Below are 13,238 nucleotides of genomic sequence, written 5' to 3'. Positions count from 1 at the left end.
CCAAAAGAGCTGTACTTTGGGGCATGCGTAGTCCCAGAGCAATATATGTCTAAGAAATTTGCTGTAGCAACGAAGCTACCGGTAGAAAGCAAGGTGCCTAAATATTTTGTAGGGGTTGTGGATCACTTTCTTGGACTTCAGTGCTCAAATACTTTCTTGAACATGTTCTTAGAGCGTGATCATTTCTGTTTAAGAACTAATCACATTTCTATTATTTACTATTTAGTCTTTTTTGTGCTTATGAATTTTAAAAAAGTTCTCCCTTAAATGTTCCTAGGAAACTACTAATTTCTACACACCTGCTTTTTTCCCCATATAATAGCTATGAAATTCAGCTGGTAACTGCTTTCCCAAGATTGCTAAGAAGAGCAAACTCTGCTACATATTTCAGCAAGTAACTCACCTAATGTGCAGGAGGAAAAAGAGTGCACTAATTTATACAGAGCATTACCTTGTTTTTCCATTTACACAATAGAAATGAATTAATTTTGCTAATTATTTGCTGATTACTCATGTTGTATTTCTCATGAGTTTGGATTCATTAACTAATATAAAGATTCAAGACCTGGTGTTAAATTAAATTAGAATATAAATGAAATAAGCAATCCCAGAATAGTATCATACAATATAAAGATGACTAAATAATACTGATAATATCAAAGTTCAAACAAATATATTTTGTCAGAGTTTGTAATTTCTATCAAGAAGTAATAAACAGTAATTTTTTCTTACTCAATTTCTTTTTGGTAGGTGATAAAGGCACCTTTCAAGGGAGGAATCTGTAGTGCCAGTCCTTTCCAATCTGCCAAGAAAGCTTTCTTCAGATCAAAAGTAAAAAGGTTGCTGGAACTGTTAATGGAAGCAACTATAAACTTTGGAAGTATGAACCATTTCCAAATTAGTGCTCAGTCTTTTTCTTACACAGAAGGCACACTTGCTGTTCTCAATTACAAGTTACCAAAACATTTTTTTCCTAATTTCATTATTTTACTGGATAGTGGAAAACTATCAGTTGTACACTGTGCTTCTGATAAGATGTTTTAAATTTGAGCCAACTATTAAAATAACATTAATCTATTTTGCTTTTAAGTGAAGCACTACTTCAGGTTATGCTTTCTCTGTAAGTAGCTGTCATTTCAGCTAACATCACCAACAATTTTTCCTGCATTGTAATTGCTTTAGGCATGACTGTTTTCTCATTGCATGCAACTACACTTTCTTATGAGAAATAACATGTGCTGTATGTAGAAATACACCTATGCATATAATACTTTATTAGAAATATTTAAGTTAGAATTAGCTAAGTGATGGCTTGGTAAAAACAAATGTCTGTAATTATTATTTATCAAGTACAACCACCATAGAAATATATTACGTTTTTATGATGATTCCACATTAAAAATGTAATTATCAGTTTATTTCAAACTACCATTATTGCAAGAGCGTTTTGTGATTCCTGTTCTGTTAGGACAGATGTTTTTTCCCTAGAAGACTCAGCAAGCTACAATAAGCTTCTGTTGTTACTAGTCGGAGCTGTATTCCAACAGCCAGACGCTGTATCTCATTTCCTGTCTTCTGCAGGTGCCTATTAGCATATAGGAAGCAATTTGTTCATAGCATTAAAATTATTTTACTTGGTTTGGATGGACAGTCTTGTTGACTCGTTTCCTTGTCAAGACACTGATATGAATCAATAAGAACACAATCCATGCTATGCACGTGAGGCCAAGGTGGTCATCACCGTGAGCTGTGTGTTATAGATCACCACTTACCTCTAGATGTGAAAAAGGAGAGTGAACATCTTGTAGTTTCAGATTCCTAGCTACGTAACATTCATGGACTCCTAGTTCCCAGAACATAAGGATCATAAGTCTTGCATGCAAAATATCATGCTAGTTGTTTTCAGGGCATAATACATGTTTAAATTGTCATGACACAAATTAAATCAACATGGCTATTGCAGCAGACACTGTTGGAGGATTCGGTTTAATAAATCTTAGGACCCTTCTGTTCAAGGTTTAATAAGTTAACTTTTCATTTAGGCTGAAGTTTCTTTACCATCAATTTAATTTATTGCTTATTTTTCTCCAATTTTGATGTGCTATATACACAGCATCTTCTCCAGTATCTCACCTTTAAATCAATTAATTGCTTCCAAAGCAATTGGCTCATCTTACCTTAGTTTCAACTCTGATAGCTAAATAATTTTCTTTTTTGTTCTTTGTTTTTAGTCTTATTGGGCTTGCATACTGAAAACATTTTCTCTTGCTTCTCAGTATCTAGGGGCTTCTAATCAAGTACTTATGAAACTGCTGTGTCCTTCAGTTTTAACTGCATGTGTTGGTTAGCTTTACCTTAAAGACTTTCAATTCTCATTGTCTTTTCAACATATAAATTAAATGTTTCCCCTGAAATTTGATAGAACATAGATGCTTTCAATACCTTTACTCATTATCTGTTAAGTATGTTCATTAATCAACATTTCCTATTTTAAATAAAAATGTATTTTTCTGACACTTGTGATTATGGTCTCCTAGCAACTTTCCCAAACTGGCCCTTTTCATTTCAATGGGTCTAAGACCAGAAAAGAATGACTATAGCCTTAATTTTGTATGTGGTTTAATCCTTTTCTCCATGTGGTATAACTTTAATTTGTTAAAGGAGCTGATATCTGTAATTTCATTGGACTAATGATAAAGTACAGTATTAAGCTTCCATTCTACATGTCAGTGTAACCTATATCATAGAAAGAAAAATCTTTACCCACATATTCACTTGGAGCCTGCAGTTAGCAGGCTGATTGTTTTTCACACAGAAAGCTCCAGCAAGGCATCTTAAAGGAAAAGCTTAATTCAATAGGATTTTTCAATACCTCAGTAAGAACCAACTTCCTTTCCACGAGGCTGCATGAGGTAAATTTTCTTGTCCCCAGTTGCCAAGTGCCTTCTCCTTTTTCAAGTCCTCCTTAAGCTTTTCTCTGAAATTACTTCCTCTTCTTTTTATTTCTGTCCATATGTCTATAGCTTTTTTCTCCCAGACCATATTTTTATGTCTTGTCGCAGCTCGTTCTTGCAAAACTGTGTAAACTCTTCTCCTTAGGTGTCTGATCTTACAATCTCTGGCACCCTGGGGGACAGCTGCACTGCTTTAAGAAGAACAGGAAAGTTTATAATGCTGTAACAGTAGATCCTAAAAATAATAGTTAATAAGTCACCATATATATTACATATATATATTTATGTATGTATACACTTATATATGAAGAAATCCATTCTTCCTTACTATCAGGGTGAAATTTCTCATTCTTCACTACACTTGAATTTAGGACTGAACAGATCTCTTTGTATTGGTTGGCACTTACTCCATAGCTCCGTCTTCGTGGATACACAAGGAAAGCAGGACCCATGACAACATCAGTGTTCATCCTTTCTATGTATACTGAAGCTATCAATCTAAGTATCTGAGCCTGTTCTTGAATTTAGATTTGTTAGTCATCCATATTGTTTACAACACAGTTAAATACAGACATACAGGATAAATTCCATAGTGCTCTGAAGGGGTAAGGGACTGGTTATGCTCAGGGCTTTAGTATGGGCTCAAGTTTTTGTTTTTATAACATGCAAAGGACAAAAACAGGTAGCTCGAGTGCACTGTTCTCTAGGAGGTATGCCAAATTCAGCTTTTCTTTGTTGACACATAGTCAACATTCTGGTCCTGTGTGGTTTGGAGCCAGAAATAAGGTTGGAAAGAAAGAGCTTAGGAGATAGTCGTGCTTAAACCCAGTCTAGGCTTTGCCCCAGTGTCCTTGCACAGAAAGAACTTGAATGGGCACGGGGAGATGATTTCTGTAGCACTGTTCTTAGCAAATCATATGGATCTTATCTTGGAAACATGGACACCAGCAGTTTGAGCGCTTTTGCTTATTCTAGCAGTCACAGGAGGAAAACCACACAGGGATTCTGCCCTGGAAAGAAGTGAACTGGAGAAGCAATAAAGAAGCAGAGAGCACTCTGGGGGCACTCACAGATCCTTCTGCAGAACCAGTGATGTCAAAGTTGTAGCTGATGCTCCTTTTATGGCTCCCTAACTTCTACTGATGTCCATTTTCTGTGGTGGTTCGTTTAAGAAGGCAGCATGCATCCTCTGTTTTTATCTACTGTTGAGATCAGTTACACTGCACAATCTGTGAGCACAATTGGAATACATGGTAAGTACTTATCATGTGAAATATATTTGAAATTACTTAGAAATTAAGTCCCTGGGGTTGTTTCTAGATATACATATAAATATACTCAGCTGAGCCCAAGCATTCAAAGTCTTCCTGTTCTGATGGATAGTGAGTTTACTAACATAGATGGGGACTGTGCCATGTAGACTGGCCATCATAGTAACAAAAAACCCATATCCTGACAGGTATGGTTTTCTAGTATACACATAGTGTAGCTGTTAAACCTGGTGAAACCCTGAATCTGATCAGGTCAACAACACTCAGTTGGATCCAGATTTTGCTATTTTCTCAGTCTTTGAACAAAGGTTTCTCCTTTAGGACTTTCGCCAATATTTTCAGCATCAAATTATGTACCATTTTTGTAGATACAGACACAAGATTGGATCTTGCTCTCTTATTAGTTCAGTGATTCACACACGCTTGGAGAAATGTTCTCTCATCATGCTATGTTAATAATAGTAGCAATGAAGAAAACAAAATGGGAAATAGAAGACTTACAGCAAGACTTAAAGCAGTATAAGCCAACAGTTACCTGCTCACTTAATCTGCGCATTTGGCTACTATCAGCTTCTCTAAGGGTTAAATTCAACCCCATCTTAGGAGTTATTGATAAAATTCATTCTCTCTACTAGAAAATAATTCCTCTTTCTGGTTCCTGCTGCTTGCCGGCTACTGTTCTGCTTTCTCTGCTTCAAACTTTCTCCATCTTTTTTCATTTTCACCTGAATATATTCTTTCCTTTGTCTCCTTTCCCTCCTTCAGCTATCAGAATTGAATTTGGTATCTATGTAACTTAATGCCATGGAAATATAGTAGGGTGGATACAGAATAGAATTAAACAAAATTGCATACACTTGCAAAAAGTAGCTTTTAGGCCCATCCTCTATTTCTGGGTCATTGAGATAAAACAGAATTGAATTAATAGTTAATTCCTGGTTCTTATAAAAGTAACCCCTAATTTAAAAATTTTAAAAAAGGAGGGAAAAAAAAAAAGCAAGCCTGTTAGACAATGAAAATTAGTGGCTGATAACTATAGGAAATTTCTATATTTTTAAGTATTAAGAAAGAAGGAAAGAGGGGAAGGAAGGAATGAAGAAGGGAGGGAGGAAAGAATAGAAGAAAGGAAGGAAAGAAACAATGAAGGAAATAGAGAGACAACTATGTAAACCAGTTACATTTTGTTTAACCTCAAAGGAAGATTTTTCTCTCCTGCAAGTTATTCACTTATGCACTTGCTATGGAATCAGCATTGTGGGTAAGCTGATAGCCTGTACGGGAAAGGAAAGAATGGCAAGCTGATTACTTTATGGTTATTTCACAAAACTGATGAGACAGCAAATGATATTCAATCCTATTAAAAGAGACTAAGCACAGCCTTTCCCCCCCCTCCCTTTTTAAAAAAATCTTACATTCCTTGTGCTGGGATTGGATGATATGATTCTACAATTCAGGGAGTCTGTAAATTACAGAACATCTGCAATGAAATTGGTTTTCTGTGGAAAACTGATGAATCACTTACTGCCAATGACTGGAAGGAAAAGTACTTGTTTATGCCCTTATGTAATGAATTTTTATGAGGTGAAGTTTTCTGTTTATAAAAAATATACTTTCAGTTGCTGTAGAGGTAAAATAATAGAATTCAGAATTTAGACCAACGCATTACTGAAAAGACAGTCACTACCTGAATATCATCCGCTTACAAAATGCCAAAAAAGTGTTTTTACTTCTATAATAGAATTAAAATTTCCATCCATCCTCTAAAGTCTTACAAGAGAAAAAAATAACAGGGACAATATTAACACTGTTACCTTTGTTAACTTATCCTCTAAAGTCTTACAAGAGAAAAAAATAACAGGGACAATATTAACACTGTTACCTTTGTTAACTTATCCTCTAAAGTCTTACAAGAGAAAAAAATAACAGGGACAATATTAACACTGTTACCTTTGTTAACTTATCTTAAAGTAAAATGAATACTTTTATCAAAAAATATGTATTCTGCTTCAAAAAGTAGATCTGAAACATTGTATAGAAGAAAATCATACTCATGAGCAATTCCTCAAAAAGCAAGCAATGTCTCTGTGTAATCAGGGACAACCAAGTACCTGCTCTTCCTTGCATGCCCCTTCACTAACAATCTCTTTTAAGCAAGAGTTAAAATGATAGCTCGGCTGTAAAAACTAACCATTTGAATGTGAAAAATTACTTTTCACAATCAAATCTGTCTTAAGACAGTTGTATGTCTGCAAATTAATTAGTGGAGTTAGTTTTGAGAATTTTGAGAATTTAACTGAAATAATTGTTTTAGTCTTACATTGGGGGATGGGAACAAGAGTTGAGTTTGATTGCTACGATCTTTTCATTTCTTTCAGTATCTTGAGATATTTCAGTAAAAGATGTCATTGCTTGAATGTGATTTCTTTTTGGATCCTGCCAAATACTTCCAGGAATAGCTGTAGGTGATTGGAAATGTGCAGATATCTATTTTAATGACTAATGCATTTTGCATTTCTTTAGCAAAAGCTGTTTTGCTGTGTATGTGAAAAACTCGAAGTGCTATTTTCTTCATGCTTATCTCCTTGTCCTGACATCTATATTGGTTCTGCAAGTACTGCTAATGTACCAGTCTTTCTTGGATCAATTCATAAGTATATTTTTACGAAGATGAGTTTTCGTGGCACTAAGCAATGCTGCAATGAGCAACCTGCATTCCTTTGCGCCTTGCCATACATCTACTACCTTTGAAATTGTTACATGGTGTTGCTGTTGCTACTATCAGTCACAGGGGTTGTAAAAAGGATGTAACTGAGAAGGGATGCTGCAGGTCTACCTATACCTTCTGCAGTGGCCAGGTTTGCTTAAACCTGGAGACAGCTGGCGAAGCATGACTTAACTGTTACTGTATTTTCCACGATGCATGTAATAGAAGCTGTGCCACGTGGCTAATTGCCCACCTCATGCTTGCATTTGCAGCATGCTCTGGCCATTCAAGCATTGCTTTTGGAGAAGAAACACTACTCACCACATGGGACCATTTTGTCCTCTGTGTATGGAATGAACAGCAGTGAGTGCAAAGCTTTTGCATGGAAAAGGCCATCTTCAAAATCCTCATGCTGCTTATCCTGAAGCCACAGTCCTCTAGACCTCTGATTCCTGTGTCCAACACCACTCACTGCCTCTAGTCTGTCCCTATTCTGATCCTTTGGGTTAATATGGAACAAATCCGGGATGAGTCGTTATTAGCGATAGCACAGCAGCCAGAGAGACGTTAGAGCCTGTTGTGAAAACTATCCTGAAGTGTCACGTCCCAATTTCTCAGGACAACACCTCGGGTTCGCTGATTCCCAGGTGAGGATTAAAGTGAAACGATACTAGGGATCCTTTAACTCACAAAACTCAACTTTTATTTGCTCACAAAAAGAACTGGCATGAAACTACGCCAGTAAACCATATAACACGTGCTAACCGTATCTCACCAAACAAATACTACAGCCTTGTTTATGTGGGGATCAATTCAGGGAAGAAAATAAGGAAAGCCCTCCCTTTGAGTCATGAGGTTCAGAGCAGACCTCCTTGCTTTCTAGACTCCTTCTCAGAGAGGACCCTAGGGGTGGCTGGATCCAATCCTAGTCCCAGACTTGGTCAATGGTTTATGTCTAAAGGGATGAGGTCTAGGGATTACAGAAAAAAAAGAGAGAGACAAAGAGAGAGAGAGAAAGAAAGAGGAAAAGAGAAAAGTTTCACCAGCCCTAGTCCAGCATTGGTCCAGCCAGTCTAGAGGTCCAGTTCCAAAGGGCGTGAGTATGTGGGGCTTCAATTCATGCCCTTTTATCATCTCCTTGCCCCTCCTTCGGGCGGGCACTCGAACTCATTAGGCTAATTAGTTGTCATGTGTGGTTTGTGTTTGCAGAACCTTCGGGAAACGGGTTGGTGGACTTGGGGGGTCGTTTGGGGAGTAACTTCTCCCTCCCTGCAGGTACGGCCGTTCTTTGACATCTGGCCATACCCGGTGAGCTGCCCCGCTCAGCGTACCAGGACAGGGAACGGTGCGTCCTCCGGCAGGCCCTCCCCGTCCTGCTGCTGACCGGCTTCGCCTTCTCACCTGCGGTTCCTTGCTATGCAGGGTTCATTGTTAGGCAGAGTTTGCCACAATGTCTGAGACATTAACTCTTCCAGTCTCTCACATGAAGCGATGGTAATTATTTGCTCTCTGAATCTGTCTTTGAACCATGCTTTGAAACACGTGACTTTATTATGTGGGGCAATCCATGGGATCCATGATCTTTGGTAGGAGCCTACATCAAAGGAGGCTGGAGTTAGGGGTTATCAATAAATATTGTGCTCATATACTACAGGCTTTTGCTATTTTGTGGGTATTATAACTGGCTATGGTAGTCACTCATATGATAAACTTACCTACTTAAGTACAAACAGACTGAAATGTTCTTTTGGTCAATGCAAAAGTATTTTCAGAAAAGCTTAATTAGTCTCTGTGTCTGCATCGTAAACACTGCTTCTTATGCCTTGTCATGAGCCATGCATCTCTACCCAGATAATTGGGTCTCACATAGTACGTTCAGTCAGATGTTCAGTTCCCATTGTGGTTTAATGCATCTGATAGTAAGATGGAGATTATCAGTGAAAATCCAGAATACCAAGCCCATTGTTGTACCTTACTGTGCCATGCATAACCATGACTAAAGACCTTACATGAAGAGTGGGTATAATAGCAGTAGATTCCTTCAGAGTAATCACGTAACAGGTAGCAGACCTGATTTAAGGCAGAGCAAGTTTCAAAACTCTTTGCAAGTCTTTTGTGCTAAGGCAGATTCCAATGTAAGAGCCAATATTGCCACAAACACTACTTACTGTCTTTGCCTGTTGCAATAGGCACTCTCCTTGTCACCTAGCCCCAGTGATTGCCCTGCCTCTTGGCAGAGAAACCTGATCCTTTCTGCACCCTGTCTTTAGGCCTCAAGCAACGTGAGAACTAACTACAGAGGGCAGGCTAGCAATCTTGTTAGGGAATCAGGTATATTTACCTGAAGACTTCAACTGAACTGATAAGCCATGACTTTTTTTTTCCATTCAGACAATGTATCTCTGAGGAAGATCCTTGACACAGTTATTGCACCAGAGGTATCCTTCTCAAATGTACAAAAAATTGGGAGATGCTAGGTCGGGCTACTTCCTTGGCACACTGTGTCCTGAAAGACCAGTTAGGCAAGATCTCTAAACAAGATGGCACATCAGGTATTGGCAAGTGTCTAAAAGCTAGGGGACATGACAGGACACTCTAGTCAGCTCAATTAAACTTGGCAGTTCTGCAGTCAGAGGTTAGACAGAGAGTTGTAACAAATACAGAAAATGGCAGAAGACAGAAGAGTCAGTCTCTTCCCCTCTCCTGGGCTACCTCAACATGCTATGATTAATTCTCCTTTACAGCTCTTCCAGTACAGCATAATGCAGAGCTGTTACCAGACTGACAACCTTTTCCCTGAAATATCCCCCTGAACATAGACTGATTCCTTTGAGATGAATGGCACACTGGCCAACTTTACCATACTTTGCACCAGTCTGTTCTCTAAGTGGACTCAGGATCAGAGAGGTATGCAGCTAGGGATTTTGTACTTATTAAAAACTGCCTGCAAGATCTAGAACTACCTGTACTTGCTGTTACACAAGTTTGCCCACACCTCCTATATGAAATGGGTCACCATTCTGTGTGCCGTGAACACCGTATGAGCAGAGGTACAAAACCCCAGATGTGCTCCATAGAATGGAATAGATCACTGCTTGGCCTTAGCAGATGCCCTAAAAGTATCTCCGTGTATGTTTGTGTAGTCATCTGGTCCCAGTGTCCCAGCCCGAGAGGGATCCCCCCCAAATGTCTTTTGCTTGAATGCCATCTATTTGGTCACCTTGCCAGGCTTGTGTCAGATCCTGCCTTAGAAGCGGGCTCCCCTGGAACGGTAGAGACTACTAAGACTGCAGTAACAATTTAGGTGGATGTTTTGATGGTGCTGACATGGAAAACCCTCTTGGGAGGGTGAAGGCAGGTAGTTGTTATCTACTTGACTAATTCTACTGAGAGTTGCTCCTGGGAATGCACAAAGGGTTGACATTCAAAAGGTACGAAGCACCATTTTGAAACTGCTCCCTGTTGTTTTGGTTGCATGCTTTATGACTTACAGTAGCCCAGGCTACCATGTTTTTGTTATTAGAAGTAAATGACCTTCAACTTTAATATCTATCATGGCTGTAACCACATGACCCTATCCTGTATGTCCAGTCATGCCACAATACTCTCTTCTTAGTACAAGACAAGACAGCTTCCTAGCAAACACACAGCAAAGTGTAACGGTTAGCAATAAATTGTCATGAGTAGTCTGCTCAAAAGGAGAATTATTAAAGAGATAATTTGCTTTGGAACCTAAAACTGAAGAGACTTTTAAAGTGAACTGTAACTATAAACTAGTTTCCCACTTTGCATTTTAGTCTCATGAATACTAAAGTATGAAATCACCTGACAGCCAAGCCATTGAATAAGCATAACTAGCCTTCAAAAAAAAAAAAAAAAAAAGTCTTTTAGGAAAAAGGCAAGCTGCAGAACCTCCTATTAGGAAGGTCAACTTGCTTTTCATAAGAATGATATATCCCAGGTAACAATTGTAGTAATATTCTCAATTACGGACATTCATTGGATTGTATTTAGGAAATATATTTCTTTCATTTTTCTTAACATCTTCTCTTCATCATTTTGTCCAGATCATCCTCGCCCATCACTTCTAACACTTACAGAAAAATAAAGAAATATTTCCAGGTAATGCAGAAATCAGATACTATCCCTCTCCTTTCTTTTACAGAATATTGAAACTCCTAATTCTTCCATAACATTACTTAAATGAGACCTCTCTTAGAGTAGGTCGAGTGGTGGTGGCTTGTGGAAGCAAGGAATCAGCATTCTCTGACTCCTTTCACCTAAATGCCTCCAAAAAAATCACACCTTGTGACAAGTAGTAATTCTCTTCCAAATGAAGATATGAAAAGTTTTCTAATAAGTTTATTAATAAATTAGTCTGTTTCAGTTATGGCTTCATTTTCTGATTTCTGATATAATGAAAATGTGCATGTAGCACACAAAGACACACAACGGAGCTCAAATAAAGCTGTTAATACAGGGCTGTAACTCCTATCCAGGACTGAATAAAAGTTCTGGTCCTTTAGCTTTCTTAAATTCTAGGCATTTATCTTTTTCACTGATGCACATATGACTGCTCAGAAGTACATTCTCATGGTAGATGAACACTAAACCCCTTTTGTTTAGAGAAAATGACTCAAGAGATTAACATTCCAAAATAAATTTTATTCCCTCTACCACAGGAAGCATCACCAGATGTATCTTAGTCCTTTGTTACAGTAAGAGTTTTAACATGAAAATATAATGCTTATGAGGACAAATTATCAATGCAATTAGTACGTGAAATTAATTATCCTTTGTTAGTCTACAAATTATCTATTTTTTTCTGTAATATCTTCAAGTAAGACTTTCCTGCAGTTTATATCTCACAAGACACAACAAAACAGAATTACAATATAAAAAAAAAAAGGTATATTTTTTAATTTAACAATGCTATAAGGAAGCTGCTGAGTATTGACTTTGGAGTCCTAAAAAGCTAACCTGGCAGCAAGTAGTTTTTCAATATGCAAGCTGAAACCTTGGTCTCATCAATCTGAGTTGTGACTACAACTGAGCGAAGGTTTCACCACATGGTAGATTAAAAACCCCAAAAGATAAAATTCTGTATCTGACAGAAGGAACAACTTTCTTCCCAAACCTTCTATTTCTGTGAGATGCATGGTACCTGCTTACTTGCATGCAAAATAAAAGAATTAAAGCCACACCTTAGGATCTAGGATCTCAGGGTAATGCAAACTGTTTATTTATGCCATAAGACATAGACTTTACAAACTTGGTCAATGCTACGAGCTACAAACCTAACACACTGATGATACCTACTACAGTAGTAGGCCGATGCTTTGCTATAATAAGCCATTGTAAGTTAAGTATCAAAAGTTCAATTCCAGAAGAAAAACAGGGAAGCCAAGTGCAATATGGCACAGCCAGCAGAAAATAGTTGTTCAACAGAGGTACAAAACTTCTGGAAATTGGTTTCGTACTGATACTGTAACAGGGATGAAAAACAGTACACATTTTACTAGGATTTCACCTGCATGAAGCTGCAAGAGACAAAACAAACCTCAGGAAATTCATACAGCTTAGGTAAATCAAAACAGCAGGACAGAGAGAGGTGGAATGAAAAAGAAAGACAACATTCTTTAATATTCAGGAAAAAGAAACTTTTCTAAACAGGAAATAGGTTAACTCCTACGTAAGAAGAACATGACACCTAACAGAGTCCAATATAGAAAATCCATGCTCTTTTGACACAAAACTGCACTGTGACTTCAGAAGGAAGTGTCGACAGGGAACAAAGGTCTGCTATGATTATAAACTACGAACACTGGATTTTGGATGTGTAAAAATCTTAATTAAGATAGTTAGAGAGAGGTAGCAGAAATGCTGATGATCCTTTCTGGGGACTTTAGACCATGTCAAAGTCAGGGTTGCTAATACATTTCTTTGGAAAGAGCTATTAAGTGATGTGGAAGGACAATTCACACAGAATCACTTCAGGGCCAGCAAGTGATTCCAGGATATTCTCCAACAGACTTGCCCATTTTGTACTTCCAATAAAGACAGATTTGTACCTGCTGGTTCAAATTGCAACAGCAAATAACAAATTTGGCAGTCTGCTGATATACACATTTGATGGCAAATAATGCATTGCAGCACAGTATCTGGAAGCAGTTGCTCTGAAGTCTCTGTTGACTCACAGAACAGTAGCAGAATTAATGAAGTTTTGGGCTGCCCAAAGATACTTACAAACCCACTAACTGTATTTAATTGCATCAGATGAAAGCGCTGTGTGTCACTCTAAAGATCAAA

The sequence above is a fragment of the Haliaeetus leucocephalus genome, unplaced genomic scaffold, assembly GCF_000737465.1.
Source record: "Haliaeetus leucocephalus isolate CR32 unplaced genomic scaffold, Haliaeetus_leucocephalus-4.0 Scaffold506, whole genome shotgun sequence".
NCBI classification, from domain to species: Eukaryota; Metazoa; Chordata; class Aves; order Accipitriformes; family Accipitridae; genus Haliaeetus; species Haliaeetus leucocephalus.
This window is presented reverse-complemented; position numbering follows the sequence as displayed.